At 49.7% G+C, this 14,943-nt stretch overlaps 1 pseudogene; it reads left to right on the top strand.

Annotated features, from left to right (window-relative positions):
* LOC133772978 (small ribosomal subunit protein eS6-like) overlaps positions 1-12,512 on the top strand; it is an 84,533-nt pseudogene extending 72,021 nt beyond the window's left edge.
* Positions 12,513-14,943: the final 2,431 nt, after the last annotated feature.

Here is a 14,943-nt window from a genome sequence, read left to right as displayed (position 1 = left end):
TTTAAAATGACAGTGTATCGTTAAGTGAGGTTGTTCCAAATTCCGTTAGGTAATGTATTCTTGAGTCAGTTGCTGCATTCTAGGCACTATGGATGCCAAAAAGGAATGAAAAGTCTGCCAAGAAGCTCTTCGGGGTGGGTCACCTACTGGGAGCAAAATTACACCAAACAAATGTGAAATATAAAACGCATGGATAGCTAACCACACTGCAGAAAGAGCCGTGGCCGCAGTGTTTGCAATGGCACAAAGCACAACGTGCTCAGGAGTGGGAGGACACAGTGCCCTGGGAAACAGGGAGGGTCATAGGTCACAGAGAGTCCCCTCAAGGCAGACGCAGGCTCAGGGGTGCTGGCATGCAGAGGGCCCTTGGGTAGTGGTGGAAGACAGTGGGTAGGGCTGCTGCTGAGTGTAGCTTTAGTTCTCCAGCCAGAGGGTCCAGGAATGAGTTCAAGCAAGGAAGAAAGGGGGCAGATTTTCCTCTTGCAAAGGCTGGTGAGACTTGGACTGGAGGAGACCAAGCTGAAGGGTTTAAGAGGGGTGGGGAGGGAGCAGGGGAAGCAGCCAGGGTCTCAACAGGGCCAGGAATGTGTGGAGTGTAGGAGGGGAGGGAACTGCACAGGCCTCAGGCACAGTGTGGGGAGCCAGGCAGGGGCACTGGGGCCACAGCCCTGCCTTACAACAGTACGAGGCTGCTGTGTGTGTCTGCGACCTGTAGGAGCCTCAGCTCCTTCACTCTCAGTGGTTTGTGGGGGCAGGGGTGGATTTCTACACTGAAGGCTCGTGGAGGACCCAACACAGCCATGCACAGAAGAGAGACTGCTCCAGATATATATTTTTTACCAAGATTTATTTATTTTATTTGAAAGGCAGAGTTAGGGAGACAGAGATCTTCATCAGTGGTTGACCACCCAGTGGCTGCAGCTGGGTCAGACTGGAGCCAGGAGCTTCTTCCAGGTCTCCCAAGCCCTTGGGCCCTTTGTTGCTGCTTTGTCAGGCCATGAGCAAGAAGCTGGATCAGAAGTGGAACAGCCAGGAATCAAACTGGTGCCCATATTGGATACTGGCATCACAGGAAGTGGCTTAACCTTCTACACCACAGTGCCAGCCCCTAGCTCAAGCTCTCTAAACTGCCGTCATCTTCATTGTTACTCATAGGGAACCAAGACAACTTACTCGGCTGCGGAAGACTGAGGCAGCAGCTCTCTGGCCGGCATCTGGCTCGTGCTTTATGCTGCTCTGGTCAGAGGCCCCCCCTTGCCGTGCAGCTGTGCAGAGACCAACTGGTACTCCGTGCCCAATGCAGAGGTTTAAGGATGCCGTGTTAGCAAAATCCCCAGGTTCAGAAGAGAAGTAAGACTGAGAATGCTCCTGTGCATATGAATATTTGTTTGTATTTGCATAAAAACTCCAGAAGAATGGACAAGAAACTGATCAAAATGTCTGCCTGTGGTGACAGCAGAGAGAGGTAGGATTGAGAGAGAAAAATATCACTGTTTTTCCTTATTTATGCATTTGATTTTATTTTTTTGAACAATGTAAAGCTATTATTGAAACAAATTGAAGTTTAAAAGAAATGTAAAAGAGGGTTTTCAAATAAGTTGACTGACTTGTCCTCACAAGCCCTGGGTGTCAGGTAGGAAAGGCACCCAGATCCCGAAACTAAGTATCATTACCAAGGTCAGCCCCCTCCTGCCTGCAGGGTCCCATCTCATGTTGATTATTGACTGAAGTGATCAGAAGTAGAGGGAGAGCTAGTGGTGGGAGGGAGGCCTGGAGCGTGCTGCTCCCCAGCCTTTGCTCTTCAGGGAGCATAGACTGAGCCTCAGCCCTACTGGCTCCTCCATTTGCATTGGGGAAAGAAGGGAGGAGCCACGAGGGGGGTGCAGGGGAGGGGCAGCAGAGCCATGGAAGGGAGGAGAGCTTCTCTCACCAGGCTCCCTAGGCAGTGCCAGGCAGGCAGTGAGTGTAACTGCCTTCTCATAATTTCAACTTTCTCACGATTCACATATTCCATGCATGCCCTCTGTAAGATTCTTAGCTTAACACTTTCTTTACAAAATGTAAATATGAAATGAGAGATTGCATCATTACCTTTTCATTCATTCAATAATAGAGTTGTAATTTTAAGATCAAATTCCCCAAATTACTTAGATAAAGTATTTCCTAGTATTTGTATAATGTTCAAGAAATAGCTATGATCTGACAGATATGGAGAAAAACAGCACAGGAGAGAAGACACTCTTCAGAACAGTAAAGGGAAAAATAATTTTATATCTGAGTTGCTTTCTATAGTGAAATACCACGAAAGTGTGTAGCAGCTGGGGAGATTCGGTGGGAACTGCCTAAGCCCTGGTATGATTGCAACAAGGTGGCTTTCCCACCAGTTACAGTCGCTCACAGGTGCAATGAAGCATTTAGATGTGAGCTGCCATGATGCCTGTGGTCTACTTTTACAATTCAGAAAAACGTGAGTGTGTGGTACGCATATGTAAGTTTGCATGTGTGAGAGTGCGTGCAGTGCATTGTGTGTTGTGTGCACATGTATGTGTGTAGTACTTACATGATATACATGTGTGAGTATGCAACACATACAGTTCAGTCCACAAAGTCACAAAGTAGAGAACAGAACTCCAAATGCTGTTTCTGTTGAGGTGAGCTCTCCTGTGCGGGATGGGATGGTTTGAGCTCCCCACTCCTAACCCCCGGGGAGAGCTGCCTCCCCCTCTCTCAGACACGCTGTGCCCCTTTCTGCACTTGAGCCTGCTCCCCTCCATGTTGCATTTCCCATTCACCCTCCAGTTAATTAAAATAAACCAGATTCCAGCAGGATGCTCAGTCCGATCATTTGCATGCGAGCAAATGCAACTCCATAGGCAAGGGACAAAGGAAGCCCTCGCAGTGAGAAGCAGAGGGGCATTCTGCGAAACCCCAGCAGTCATCCGGCAGTGGTGAGTCTTTCTTCCAGAGGCTCTGAAAGCACCATATAAAAATCCAGCTTGTGGCCGGCGCCGTGGCTCAACAGGCTAATCCTCCGCCTTGCGGCGCCGGCACACCGGGTTCTAGTCCCGGTCGGGGCACCGATCCTGTCCCGGTTGCCCCTCTTCCAGGCCAGCTCTCTGCTGTGGCCAGGGAGTGCAGTGGAGGATAGCCCAAGTGTTTGGGCTCTGCACCCCATGGGAGACCAGGATAAGCACCTGGCTCCTGCCATCAGATCAGCGCGGTGCGCCGGCCGCAGCGCGCTACCGCGGCGGCCATTGGAGGGTGAACCAACGGCAAAAGGAAGACCTTTCTCTCTGTCTCTTTCTCACTGTCCACTCTGCCTATCAAAAATAAAAAAAAAAATCCAGCTTGTATGGATATTGTGTTTCTCCTAATTCATTCCCACACAGAAAATGAAAGGAATAGTCAGCCACGTGGTAGCTACTGGTGGAAGACCTTGTTTTAGGTCTTGGTTACAGAAGAGGAACTAGCATTGACATGACCTGAGACCTGGGAGTCGGGAGTTTGGGAGACTTGGCAGCTTGGACCCACACAGGTTAACTGGGGAGGCAGCAAACAGGCGGTGCCACCAGGGCATCATCACACACTTGTGCAGCCGCCTGCACTCAGACGCCCCATTCCTGTGCAAGGCAGTTGCAGTCAGATGGTACAGACAGATGAGCTTCAGATTCAAGGCAGCACGCAGCACAGACCGTGCAGGAAGTGACAACCCTGGAAGGAGAACACTGAAGAGATCTGGAAGGCAGAAGCTCAGGGAGGGAGAGAGAAACCACATGGATCAGTTCTGTGAAGAATGACAGCCAAGCCTGCGGACCTCACGGGCCTGGACTCTCAGCAGCAGTGCCCCATCACTCGAGTAAGGGAATTGGGGGTGTGCATTGTGTGCAGCATCAAGATGCCCCTTGGGATCCCTTGTTGCAAGGCCTGGCTCAAGTCCTGACTGTGCTTCTGAGCCAGCTGGCTAATGCAGACCCTGGGAGAAGGCAGGTGATGAGTGAGACGCTTGTGTCCCTGCCACCCAGATAGGAAACCCGGAGGGAGTGCCTGGCGTATGGTCCAGGCCTGGACTGGCCACAGCTTTTGTGGGCACCTGGATAGTAAATCAACTGCCGCGAGAACTTGTGACTCCCTCTCTCTCTCTGCATTTCAGGCTAATAAAAATGCATGGAAATTTGAAAATAAAATAGTATCCTAATTAAATAAACTTACCAAGAAGGGCCATATTATGTTCACTATGTTTTGTTTAAATCCAAATGAAAATTTTGTTCGTATGAAATGCATGCATATTTTTTTTTGACAGGCAGAGTGGATAGTGAGAGAGAGACAGAGAAAGGTCCACCTTTTTGCCGTTAGTTCACCCTCCAATGGCCACCGCGGCTGGTGCATTGCGCTGATCCAAAACCAGGAGCCAGGTGCTTCTTCTGGTCTCCCATGCGGGTGCAGGGCCCAAGGACCTGGGCCATCCTCCACTGCCTTCCCAGGCCACAGCAGAGAGCTGGCCTGGAAGAGGGGCAACCGGGATAGAATGCACCACCCCAACCGGGACTAGAACCGGTGCCGCAAGGCGGAGGATTAGCCTGTTAAGCCACGGCGCTGGCCCCATGCATATTTTTAATTACAAAACTGCAAAAGATCTTAAAGCAAAATAAACTTATCTTTTATTTACATTTTTTAATTTTTTATTTACATAAAGGGAACATATTTCTTTTAGTTCATATATGGAGTGTTAGGAGCATAATGATGCTTCCCATCCTCTACTTCCTCCCTCCGTCATTCCCCCTCCCTCTCCTTTGCTTTCTTATTTTCCTTTTAATTTTTACAATGATGTATGTTCAATTTACTTTATAATCACAAGCTTAACCATCCGCTAAATAAGAAATTCAACAAGTAGTGAATAGAAAAACCACTGTTCCTCAGGAATATAGACATGGGCTATAAACAATAATCAAATCTCAAAGTGTCAATTTTGGTCATATAGATTGCATTTTCATACAGTGTACATTAGTTACCACAAATCAGGGAAACATGATATTTGTCTTTTTGGGCTTGCATTATTTCAGTAAGCATAATGGTCTCCAGTTGCATCCATTTTGTTGGGAAATAACAGGATTCCATTCTTTTTGTATGGCTGAGTAGTATTCCATCATGTGTATATACCCTGTTTTCTTTATCCAGTCATAAGTTGATAGACATTGGGGTTGATTCCATGTCTTACCTATTGTGAATTGAGCTGTAATGAGTATAGGAGCACAGATAACACTTTCATATGCTGACTTCATTTTCTTTCAGTAAATTCCCAGGAGTAAGAATGGCTGTGTCATATGGGAGATCTATTTTTAGATTTTTGAAGAATCTCCATACTGTCTTTCATAATGGTTGTACAGTTTGCATTCTCACCAGCAGTATATTAGGGTACCTTTTTCTCCACGTCTTTACCAGCAATTATTATTTTTTGATTTTTGGATAATAGCCATTCTAACTGGGTGGTGAGGTGAAACCTCATTGTGGCTTTTATTTGCATGGCCCTGATGGCTAGTGATCCTGAGCATCGTTGCGTGTGTGTTGGCCATTTGAATTTCATCCTTTGAAAAATTCATGTCCTTTGCCCATTTCTCAAATGGATAAATTCTGTTGTTGTTGAATTTCCTGAGCTCCTTATATATCCTGGATATCAATCCTTTATCAGTTGTACAGTTAGCAGTGTATTTTCTACCATTCTGTTGGTTGCATCTTCACTCTTCACTTTGTTTATTGCTTCCTCTGCTGTGCAGAAGCTTCTTAGCTTAATGCAATTGCTTTTGTATATTTTTTTAAAGATTATTTGTTTGAATGACAGAATTACAGAGAGGCAGATGCAGAGAGAGAGAAGTCTTCCATCTGCTGGTTCATTCCCCAGATGGCTGCAATGGCCAGAGCTGGGCTAATCTGAAGCCAGGATCCAGGATCCAGGAGCTTCTTCCTGGTGTCCCACATGAGTGCAAGGGCCCAAGGGCTTGGGCCATCTTCTATTGCTTTCCCAGGCCACAGCAGAGAGCTGGATTGGAAGTGGAGCAGCTTGGGCTCAAACTGGTGCCCATATGGGATGCCAGCCTGCAGGTGGTAGCTTTACCCACTATGCCACAGCACTGGCTGCCCCTTTTGTATATTTTTGCCTTTATTGCCTGTGCTGCTGCAGTCTTTGCCAAGAAGTACTCATTGTCTTGCAGTGTTTCCCCTAGGTTTTCTTCTAATAATTTGATGATTTCAGTTTCTAGGTTTAGATCCCTGATCCATGATGAGTTGATTTTCGTGTAAGGTGTAAGGTAAGGGTCATATTTCATACTTCTGTGTGCAGAGATCCAGTGTTCCCAACACCGTTTATTAAAGAGACTCCTTTCTCCAGAGATTGATTTTATCTTATTTGTCAAAGATTACTTGATTGTAGCTGCATGGATTAATTTCTGGGATCTCTAATCTGTTCCATAGGACCACATGTCTATTCTTGTGCCAATATAAGATTGTTTCGATTATAACTTTCCTGTAGTATATCTTGAAATCAGATAGTGTGATGCCTACATCTTTTTTTATTTTGGCAGGTAGAGTTATAGACAGAGAGAGAGAGAGAGATGCCTACAGCTTTGTTCTTACTGTTTAGGATTGCTTTAGCTATTTGGGTTCTCTTCTGTTTCCATGTGCATCTTTTAACGTCTTTTGTCCAGTCTGAGAACGTTTTTGGTATTTTTATTGGGATTGCATAGAATCTGTAAATTGCTTTGGGTGGTATGGACATTTTGATATTAATTCTTCTAATCCATGAACACAGAAGAGTTTTTTTTTCATTTTTTGTGTCTTTTCTTATTTCTTTCCTTAATGCTTGGTAATGAACTTTTAGAAGTCCCCTCGTGGTTCACTGTGCCCGGGGATATCAGTGAGCTGATCCTACTGCCTTAGGTGTGCTCAGATCTGCCTGGGAGTCCAGGACGGCAAAGTTTGTACTCCTCTGGGTACAGAAGAAGAAAAGCAAGTTGCTTTCTGATAATAACCACGCGAGTGCACTCCTGGCCGAAATTTCTTCTGGGTTTTGCAGCTCTGAAGCTTCCTTGAGATTCAGGAGGGCATAGGAGGGCACGTCCAGGACTCATGCCAGCAGGGGACTGCAGCGCTGGGCTGGGTTGTGCTGGTCGTCAGTGTTCTGTTCCTTTTCACTGTTTCACACAATCACTTCTCTTTTAGTTACAGATCTTTATTTGAAACTGGTGATTATGCTCTTACAGAAAACCCAAGCACATGTAAGTTGAGCAGGAAGGGTAAGAGCCAATAACAACATGATAATGAGGTTCCTGCCCAAGAACTGCAGTGGTAGGGAATCAGAATTCACCCCAGCACCCCTAACCCTGCAAATGTGCAGAGCCGAGGGAGACTGACAAAGTTACTAGTGTCTGAATCAGGATAGACTGGATTTAAAAAATGAACTCAGAGGGGCCAGCATTGTGGCACATCGAGTTAAGCCCCTGCGATACCAGCATCCTATGTGAATTCTGGTTTCAGTCCTGGCTGCCCCCCTTCCAATATAGCTCCCTGCTAATGCACTTGGGAAAGAAGCAGAGGATGGCCCAAAGTGCCTGGGCCCCTGCCACCCATGTGGGAGCCCTTGATGGAATTCTGGGCTCAAAGCTTCAGCTTGGTCCAACCTGGCTACTGCAGCCATTTGGAAGATTCTTTTTCTCTCTTTCTCTCTAACTCTGCCTTTCAAATAAACAAAATCCTAAAATGTGAACTCTGACATCTCCAGATAGCATACCGGGATGCAAGTTATTTCATGCCCCATCACAAGATCAGGCCAGTTCATTCTGCAGCTCTGCCATCTGGGGTTTGTGGCCATGCAAATCCAGTGGAGGGGCCTCAGGGGTTGTGCAGGATGTCGGGCTAGGCCACAGCGTTTGCTTTGTGAGAAGTCAGATGACAGATCCCAGGGAAGCTGGGCAGCAGAACATGTGGTGTGGATGGCAAACAGCACTACCCTCACCACCCTCACCCAGCCAGTGACTGCCCACCCTCACCTCCTTCACCCAGCCAGCGACTGCCCACCCTCACCTCCCTCACCCAGCCAGCGACTGCCCACCCTCACCTCCCTCACCCAGCCAGCGACTGCCCACCCTCACCTCCCTCACCCAGCCAGCTTCCCTTAGTCTGACCCCGTCCTGGCCATGTAAATGAAAGTCACTCATGTAGTCTGTTGGCCGCTCAGCCCTGCCTTCCAGGGCTTTTCCTGTCCGTGTTCGCGGGATGCCTGTTGCACATGGCTCTGGGAGCTTGGTTAGTGTGGTTCTGACCAGGCCACGCTGCACCTGTGCCTTCTCCTGGCAGCAAAGGCATGAGCACCAAGCTCGGACTGCAGGCTTTTCTGAGAGATTTCCTGGGCCACCTGTGGGGACCCCCAAGGGGGCTTTGCTGCTGTCATCAGTTTTGGGGCCCTGCCAGGCCTGCTGTGTCAGCATTTCCAGGGCTGAAACCTGGCGTGGGCATTTTGCATAAACACCCCACAAATTGCTGTGCACAGATGCAGACCTGTGCCCCAGATGACATCACTACTGCCCCAGGTCACCACCGCCCCCTTACCCTGGGACCCAGAGTCTGAGCCTTTCTGTTTGATTCCATCACCTGAGACCTGGTGAGTACAGTGGCTACTTCCTCCCCTTTTAACCCAGACGTGAGCTACAAGAATCCTCAGTGCCTCACGAGGGGCCAGGCTGTCTCCTCACTAAGCCAGCAAGCGTCCTCCGCATGTGTGGGTTGCTCAGAAGCAAATCCAAATCAGTATATAATTTTCTATAGAAATAATTTAGTGAAAGTTTTTACATACAATTTTTAATTAAAAAAACCTAACCTTTTTTTTGTTTGTTTGGTTTTTGGTTTTTTTTTTTTTTGTTTTTTTTTTTTTTTTTTTTTTTTTTTTTTTTTTTTGACAGGCAGAGTGGATAGGGAGAGAGAGACAGAGAGAAAGGTCTTCCTTTTTGCCGTTGGTTCACCCTCCAATGGCCGCTGCGAAAGACTTTATTTGAGAGGCAAAGCCACAGACAGAGAGCAAAGACAAAGGGAAGAGTCTTCCATCTGCTGGTTGCAATGGCCGTAGCTGAGCTGATTCACAGACAGGAGCCAGGAGCTTCCTCCAGATCTCCTAGGTGGGTACAGGGGCCCAAGCACTTGGGCCATAAGCAGAGAGCCGGATCAGAACAGGAACAGGTGCCCATATGGGATGCTGGTGCCACAGGCAGAGGCTTAGCCTACTTAGCCTACTAAGCCACAGCCGGCCCCTCTATCTAACCTTTAATAGAAGTCTTAATGATCAGTGAATCTCTGGTGAGATGTTGCCTCGCAGCTTATCTTCACCATTGGCTTTTTGAATCAGAATCTAAGCAAGGCCCCAGCATGGCTCACTGGCCTCTGTCTCCACCCAAGCAGGTTGCCCTACTTCCCCCTTGCTTGCATTGTATGGTTCCTCTGTTGGCTAAGCCTGGCCACACATCCTGAGGGCCCTCCAATGGCCCAGTTCCCCTGTCTAGCATGCACACAGAGCAGGTTCCACCCAAACCTCTGAGTCCTCCCACCTGACATGGGGAGAAGGGGACTTCATGTCTGCCTGGGTCCTTTCTTTAACATTGCACTGCTTGACCAGCCTAGCAGAAATCTCCCATCCCCCTGTCCCTTTGTGATTTCAGCGGCCAGGGGTGCCTGGGCTTAGGTGCAGAATTCTTCTAGAGCTACGGGTGATAGCCATCAACCTCTCTTCTTTAATTACCTGGAATCCCCCTTGCGAGACGGCATCCCCTCATCAGCCGTCTGGGTCCCTGTGAACAAGACAGCGACCTGGGCCATCTCTTACCTCACCGCTTTCCAGGGACTAGCATCCTTCCCTTCTTTTTGGTGAGAGACACAAACCCAGGTAGGGGAAAGGCATTTGTCAGAACAAAAATCTGGAGTCTCCAGAGGTTCAGTTTTTATTTGCAAGGCTGAGCCTGTCTTCTCACATGCACGCCGTTGATGATAAAAATCAGAACAGGCATTTGTGGCATGTGGAAGACTGGGCTGCACTCTGCAGTCAGTTCTCTGACACCCAGGATTGAGCCTGCGCTATTTCCTGTCTGCAGGTGCAGGGCAGCGGGCCAGGCCATGTCACAGGTGCTTAGGCCCAGTGCCTCGGCACCACAGCTTCTCAGTGCCTGTGAGTGAGGATAGGAGAGAAAGCAGGAAAGAACCAAAAGGAAGGGCACTCCAAGGAAAAGCGTGCCATGGGGAATTCCCTATAGATGAAATAGACAATTGTGGTAATGATACCAATCTCCTTATCAATATTTCCCATATTAATAAGCCTTGTGGGTTCTTGCCGTGAATTCAGAGAAGAATTCTGAATCCTGGCTCAAATAGACCAGGCAGCATAGAAAGTTTTTAAGCTTTTTATTCTGTAAGAGAAATGCAGAGGAAAGTGAGGGCTCTTTCTAAAGGAGGAGGGGAAGTCTGGTCCATACCCAGCCGAGAGTAGGCCAGAAGCCACGTGCAGCAAGCGTTTGGTTATCATGGGCAGCTAAGGGAAGGCAGAGCGCGCAGGCAGCCGGAAGGCCACGTGCGCTGACAGCATGGGGAAACAAGAGCAACAAAGGTCCATCATGGTGATAAAGAGGAAAAGGGCTGGGCCACCATGTTCCAGGCCTTTTGTCCACTTCCAAAGGGGAGTGGTTATTCAGTCTGATTGGCAGGTGGGCACACAGGTATGCTCAGGTAGGGGCATGAGATTACACAGGGGTGTTGTGAAGGTGTGGTCTTCCAGCCCACAAATCTAATCAGACCCATCCTGTCTGCCTGCCTACAGCAGTCAGAGCATACATTACATCAGGGTGGTTTAAGAGCATCTGATTGTTTTGCTGAGCTCAAGGTCACAGCTAGTGGCCCTCTGTCCTTAGAAGATCTGTGAGTCCCCAGCAGTGACCAGGGCAACAGATGCCCACCAGCTAAAGCAACACCCCTGTGGGCATGGACTGTGGGTTTGTGAGGCTCGGCACAAGGCTGTGGGTGCAGAGTGTGGCCTGAACACACCACGCCCTCTGCCGTGATTCTCTGGAGTTCCCAGAACAGCTGTGGTGCGTGAGAGAGACCTGGCTGTCAGTCTGGGCCCACCTGCTATGTGGTAAGTGGGGGCTTCCCCAGGCCTTCAGGTAACCATGTTTCAGTCGCACACCAGGTGACAACACAAGTTTGCAGGTGGAACGGGTTCCACCGAGCAGCATGGGCTCCTACGAGTTTAGAGGATCTGGAAGAAGCTGTTGAGTGCCACACCTCCCACCCTTGGACAGGTGACAGTCCCAGGGGGACTCGGGGTGGACTACCTGGTTCCCTTCCTTTTCTGTGAGTTCAGGCTAAATCAGGTCCCTGATCATCAGCCAGAGGTCTCCAGCTTCACTGAGCGTCTTCCACGACAGGGTCGGGGCTGTTCTAGGATCCCTTTGCAGGCCATCTGCCAGCTGGTAATGGGAGACGCAAGCTCTTGCCATGGCAGAACACATTCTTTCGGATTATTTTTCCTGACACCTCCCTCCAGCCAGCTGCAGAGTAATGCCCAGTAGGTAAACATGTAAATGGAGAGATGCCCCTGCAGCCGCTCGGCAGTAAACACCCACATCACCCCTGCCTTCCAGGCCCTGGCTCCACCTGCTCTCTCTGCCAGTCAGTGAAAGACCTGATGTCACAAGTTGTTGCCTCACCTCTGAGTCAGTATTGCTGCCTTTGCATTGAGTTTCAGGTGTGTGTACATATGTGTCTGCATGTATGCATCAGTGTGTACATGCACGTGGGGATGGTGGTACCAGGGGAAAGCAGAACCATGCTTGGACAAATTTCAGTTTGATCCAGGAGAGTGACCCCCTCCAGCTCAAGGCCTCTGCTCCCCCAGCAGGCCTGTCAGGTGGGCACAGCCCAGGGACGACAGTCTGGGACATGCACATTGCTGCTGAGGGGACGCCCTGCCAACCGTGCTGCTCACGCCCGCTGTGCACCTGCCAGACTTCTTGCAGGCTTCTTTCCCAGGAAACAGCAGCAGGGAATCAGAAAGTCATCTGTTTCTGTCTGCCTGGTGGGGGTCGGGCTGTGCTCTGTATCTGCACAGGATGTAAGGTGGGCGTGGCTGCTTGCCAAGCCCATCCACCCTGTACCCTTGGTCTCCATCATGAGATCTGTGGAGAGGCCAAGGCCCTGGAGCTAGAATCAGGAGCAGGGCATCAGGGTCTGTGCAGAGCTCCGTACATCACACCTACCCCTGGAGTCCTGGCCAGGTTAGGCCTCTAGGGAGAGTAGCCTGTGGATCCATTATCTGGGCTGAGTTTGGCTGTGCCAACATAAGCCTTGAGTTGCACAGGTGTGGTGGCAAAGACTGCCACACCGAAGGCCTCATCTGCAAGTTAAGTGAGAGCAACGTGGAGCAGCCATGCCTCACGAGGAAGCAGGCAGAGCAGGAGGCGCTGGTGGCAGTCTTGCCCCCGTGAGACCAGTGAGGCCAGCTCCTGTTGGTCTGTGATTCCCAGTCCTGTCCTTTCATATGCTCAACAGGCACGCAGTCCGGCTTTCTCTCTAGGTATCTCTATTTCACTTGAAAATTTATTTACTTATTTGAAAGTCAGAGTTACAAAGAGGGGTGTGTGTGTGTGTGTGTGTGTGTTTAAAAGAGGGGCTGGGAGAGAGGGTTTTTTTTTAAAAGATTTATTTATTTATTTGAAAAGCAGAGTTACAGGGAGATCTTCCACTTGCTGGCTTGCCTCCAAATGGCTACAGCAGCCAAAGCAGGGCCGGCCTGAAGCCAGGAACCAGAAGCTTCATCTAGGTCCAGGGATCCAAGTACTTGCTGCTTTCCCAGGCCATTAGCAGGGAGCTAGATTGGAAGTGGAGCAGCCAGGACACAAACTGGCCCCATATGGGATGCTGGCATTGCAGATGGTCTCTTTACATGCTACACCACAACACCAGCCCCCTGGGTTTCTCTTTGGCCTCTGGCATGGTCAAAACCAAAGCATAAAAAGATATTTAAAAAGCATGTTTGTGAAAATTGTAGGGAAAGTAAAAAGTAGCCATTGACCCAGGGTGCCCTGGGTTCCCTCCTACCCCATGGCTGCTCCTAAGAATGACAAAGGAGCCTGGGTGACAGTAGCAATGATGGCATGCCAGACGGAGTCCTGGTTACCCTGATGGACAGGATTATGAAGATTATTGTTATACCTTATATCTGTCTGTACTGTTTTCCTTTTTAAAGGGCTTTCGTGTACATTATATAATTTCATGATAAATTCTCAATTTTTTTTGTTTGTAAAGCAGAGAATGAGAGACAGACATCTCCCATTGCTGGTTTCCTCCCCAAACGTCCACCAAACCAGGCTGGGTGAGGCCAAAGCAGAAGCCGAGGACTCATTTCAGATCTCCCACGTTGGTGGCAGGGAGCCTGCTGCCTCCCAGGGTCCACATGAGCAGAAAGCTGGAGTCTGAAGCCAGAGCTGAGCAGCCAACCCAGGTGCTCCAGTGCGGGATGCAGTGTCTTAGCCAGTAGGCCCTCATTCCTATGTGGAAAACTTGACAAGGTCAGGTTAACACATGTCTGTGTTTGTGTTTGAGTTTCTCTCAAGATCTCCGGATCATGTCACCTCTCCAGCAGTCTGAGCCACGCCCCCGGTGGAGTCAGGCCCTGAGCTGGCAGTGCCCCTCTCCCAGCGTTAGGCCTCCTCAGGAATCCACTGGCCCTGCAGTGGCTGGGGCAGGGGCTTGACGTCCTCGCTGTGCTGAGTCGGGGCAGACCCAGAAAGGAACATAACCAGCTTCACGCTCTGTGGAGAGGACGTGACCGCCCTGATGGCTCCAGTGAACCAAACGGAGCACTTGTCTAACTCACACGTAACTTGTGCATGGATGCTGTTCTCACACTTGCTCATGAGAAAGGGCAGGCTGGGGCACGCAGGGACGTTTCCAGGTGACTCTGCTGTGTCCTGTCCCCGGGGCTCACTCATAGCAGAGGGAGGCGCCTGCCGGGGTGCACGGGGCCCGAGTACCGGAAGAGGAAGAAGCAGTACTGACATCCCTATAGTAACACCAGTGTGAAGACACACATGTAACAGCAGCACAGCTGGCTCAGATGGTCCTGTGAGGGCACCAGAGTGGTGTCTATGGTTCCGCTGTACACAGCAAGTCCACTTAGTGTACCAGCAAGTGTGCAAATGGAGGCACTGTATTGCATGGGAGACTGGCAAGTGTCAGGTGTGGACAGTCATGGCCTCAGGTCTGGGGCCAGGACTCCTGGGTTTGGACGCCCTGACTGCCGCTGTGGTGTAGGTGCTGTCTGAGAGCCCCTGAGGCAGGGCCCTGTGTTTCTGGCTTGGTGACTGACCCCTGACTCGGCCCAGTGAGCAAGGGGTATTCATCGGTCAGACACTGCTTGTCCTGAAAAGTAGACTTCAGAAGCACAGGCCTCTTGTGGCTCCTGGACACCGGCCCTCTGGTGCCCCATGTCCAGCAGGGACATCTTCCTCCTCAGACGCTTTCAACATTTGGTGATGAGGACGAGGACAGGGATTATTAGTATTATTTTATGGTTCACCAATCGTGAGGAGAAAAGCTTTCTGGCAGGAGCGGTTACACATTTGGCTCTGGCGGTGATCGTGTTATGTATTCAGTCAGCGCCTCATTAAACTCAGGTGCTACCACAGGCTATTTTAATTTTACTAGCAATTGAGTTAAGAAATCTTAACTAAGCTAAGTATTGCTTCACAAGTAGCTCTTCCCCCAGGCGGGGTGTGGTTTGCAGGCCAGGGCCTGAGCACCCAGTGAGTCAGGAAGTGTCCACCATCTCAGCAGCCCACTCAGGCCTCAGGCCTCCGTGGCATGCATGCGATCAGGAACGCCGGCAGGAACAACCCCGGGGCTGCAGTCTTTCTC

This window comes from Lepus europaeus, chromosome 13 (assembly GCF_033115175.1).
Source record: "Lepus europaeus isolate LE1 chromosome 13, mLepTim1.pri, whole genome shotgun sequence".
In the NCBI taxonomy this organism is placed as follows: domain Eukaryota; kingdom Metazoa; phylum Chordata; class Mammalia; order Lagomorpha; family Leporidae; genus Lepus; species Lepus europaeus.
This window is presented reverse-complemented; position numbering and strand designations above follow the sequence as displayed.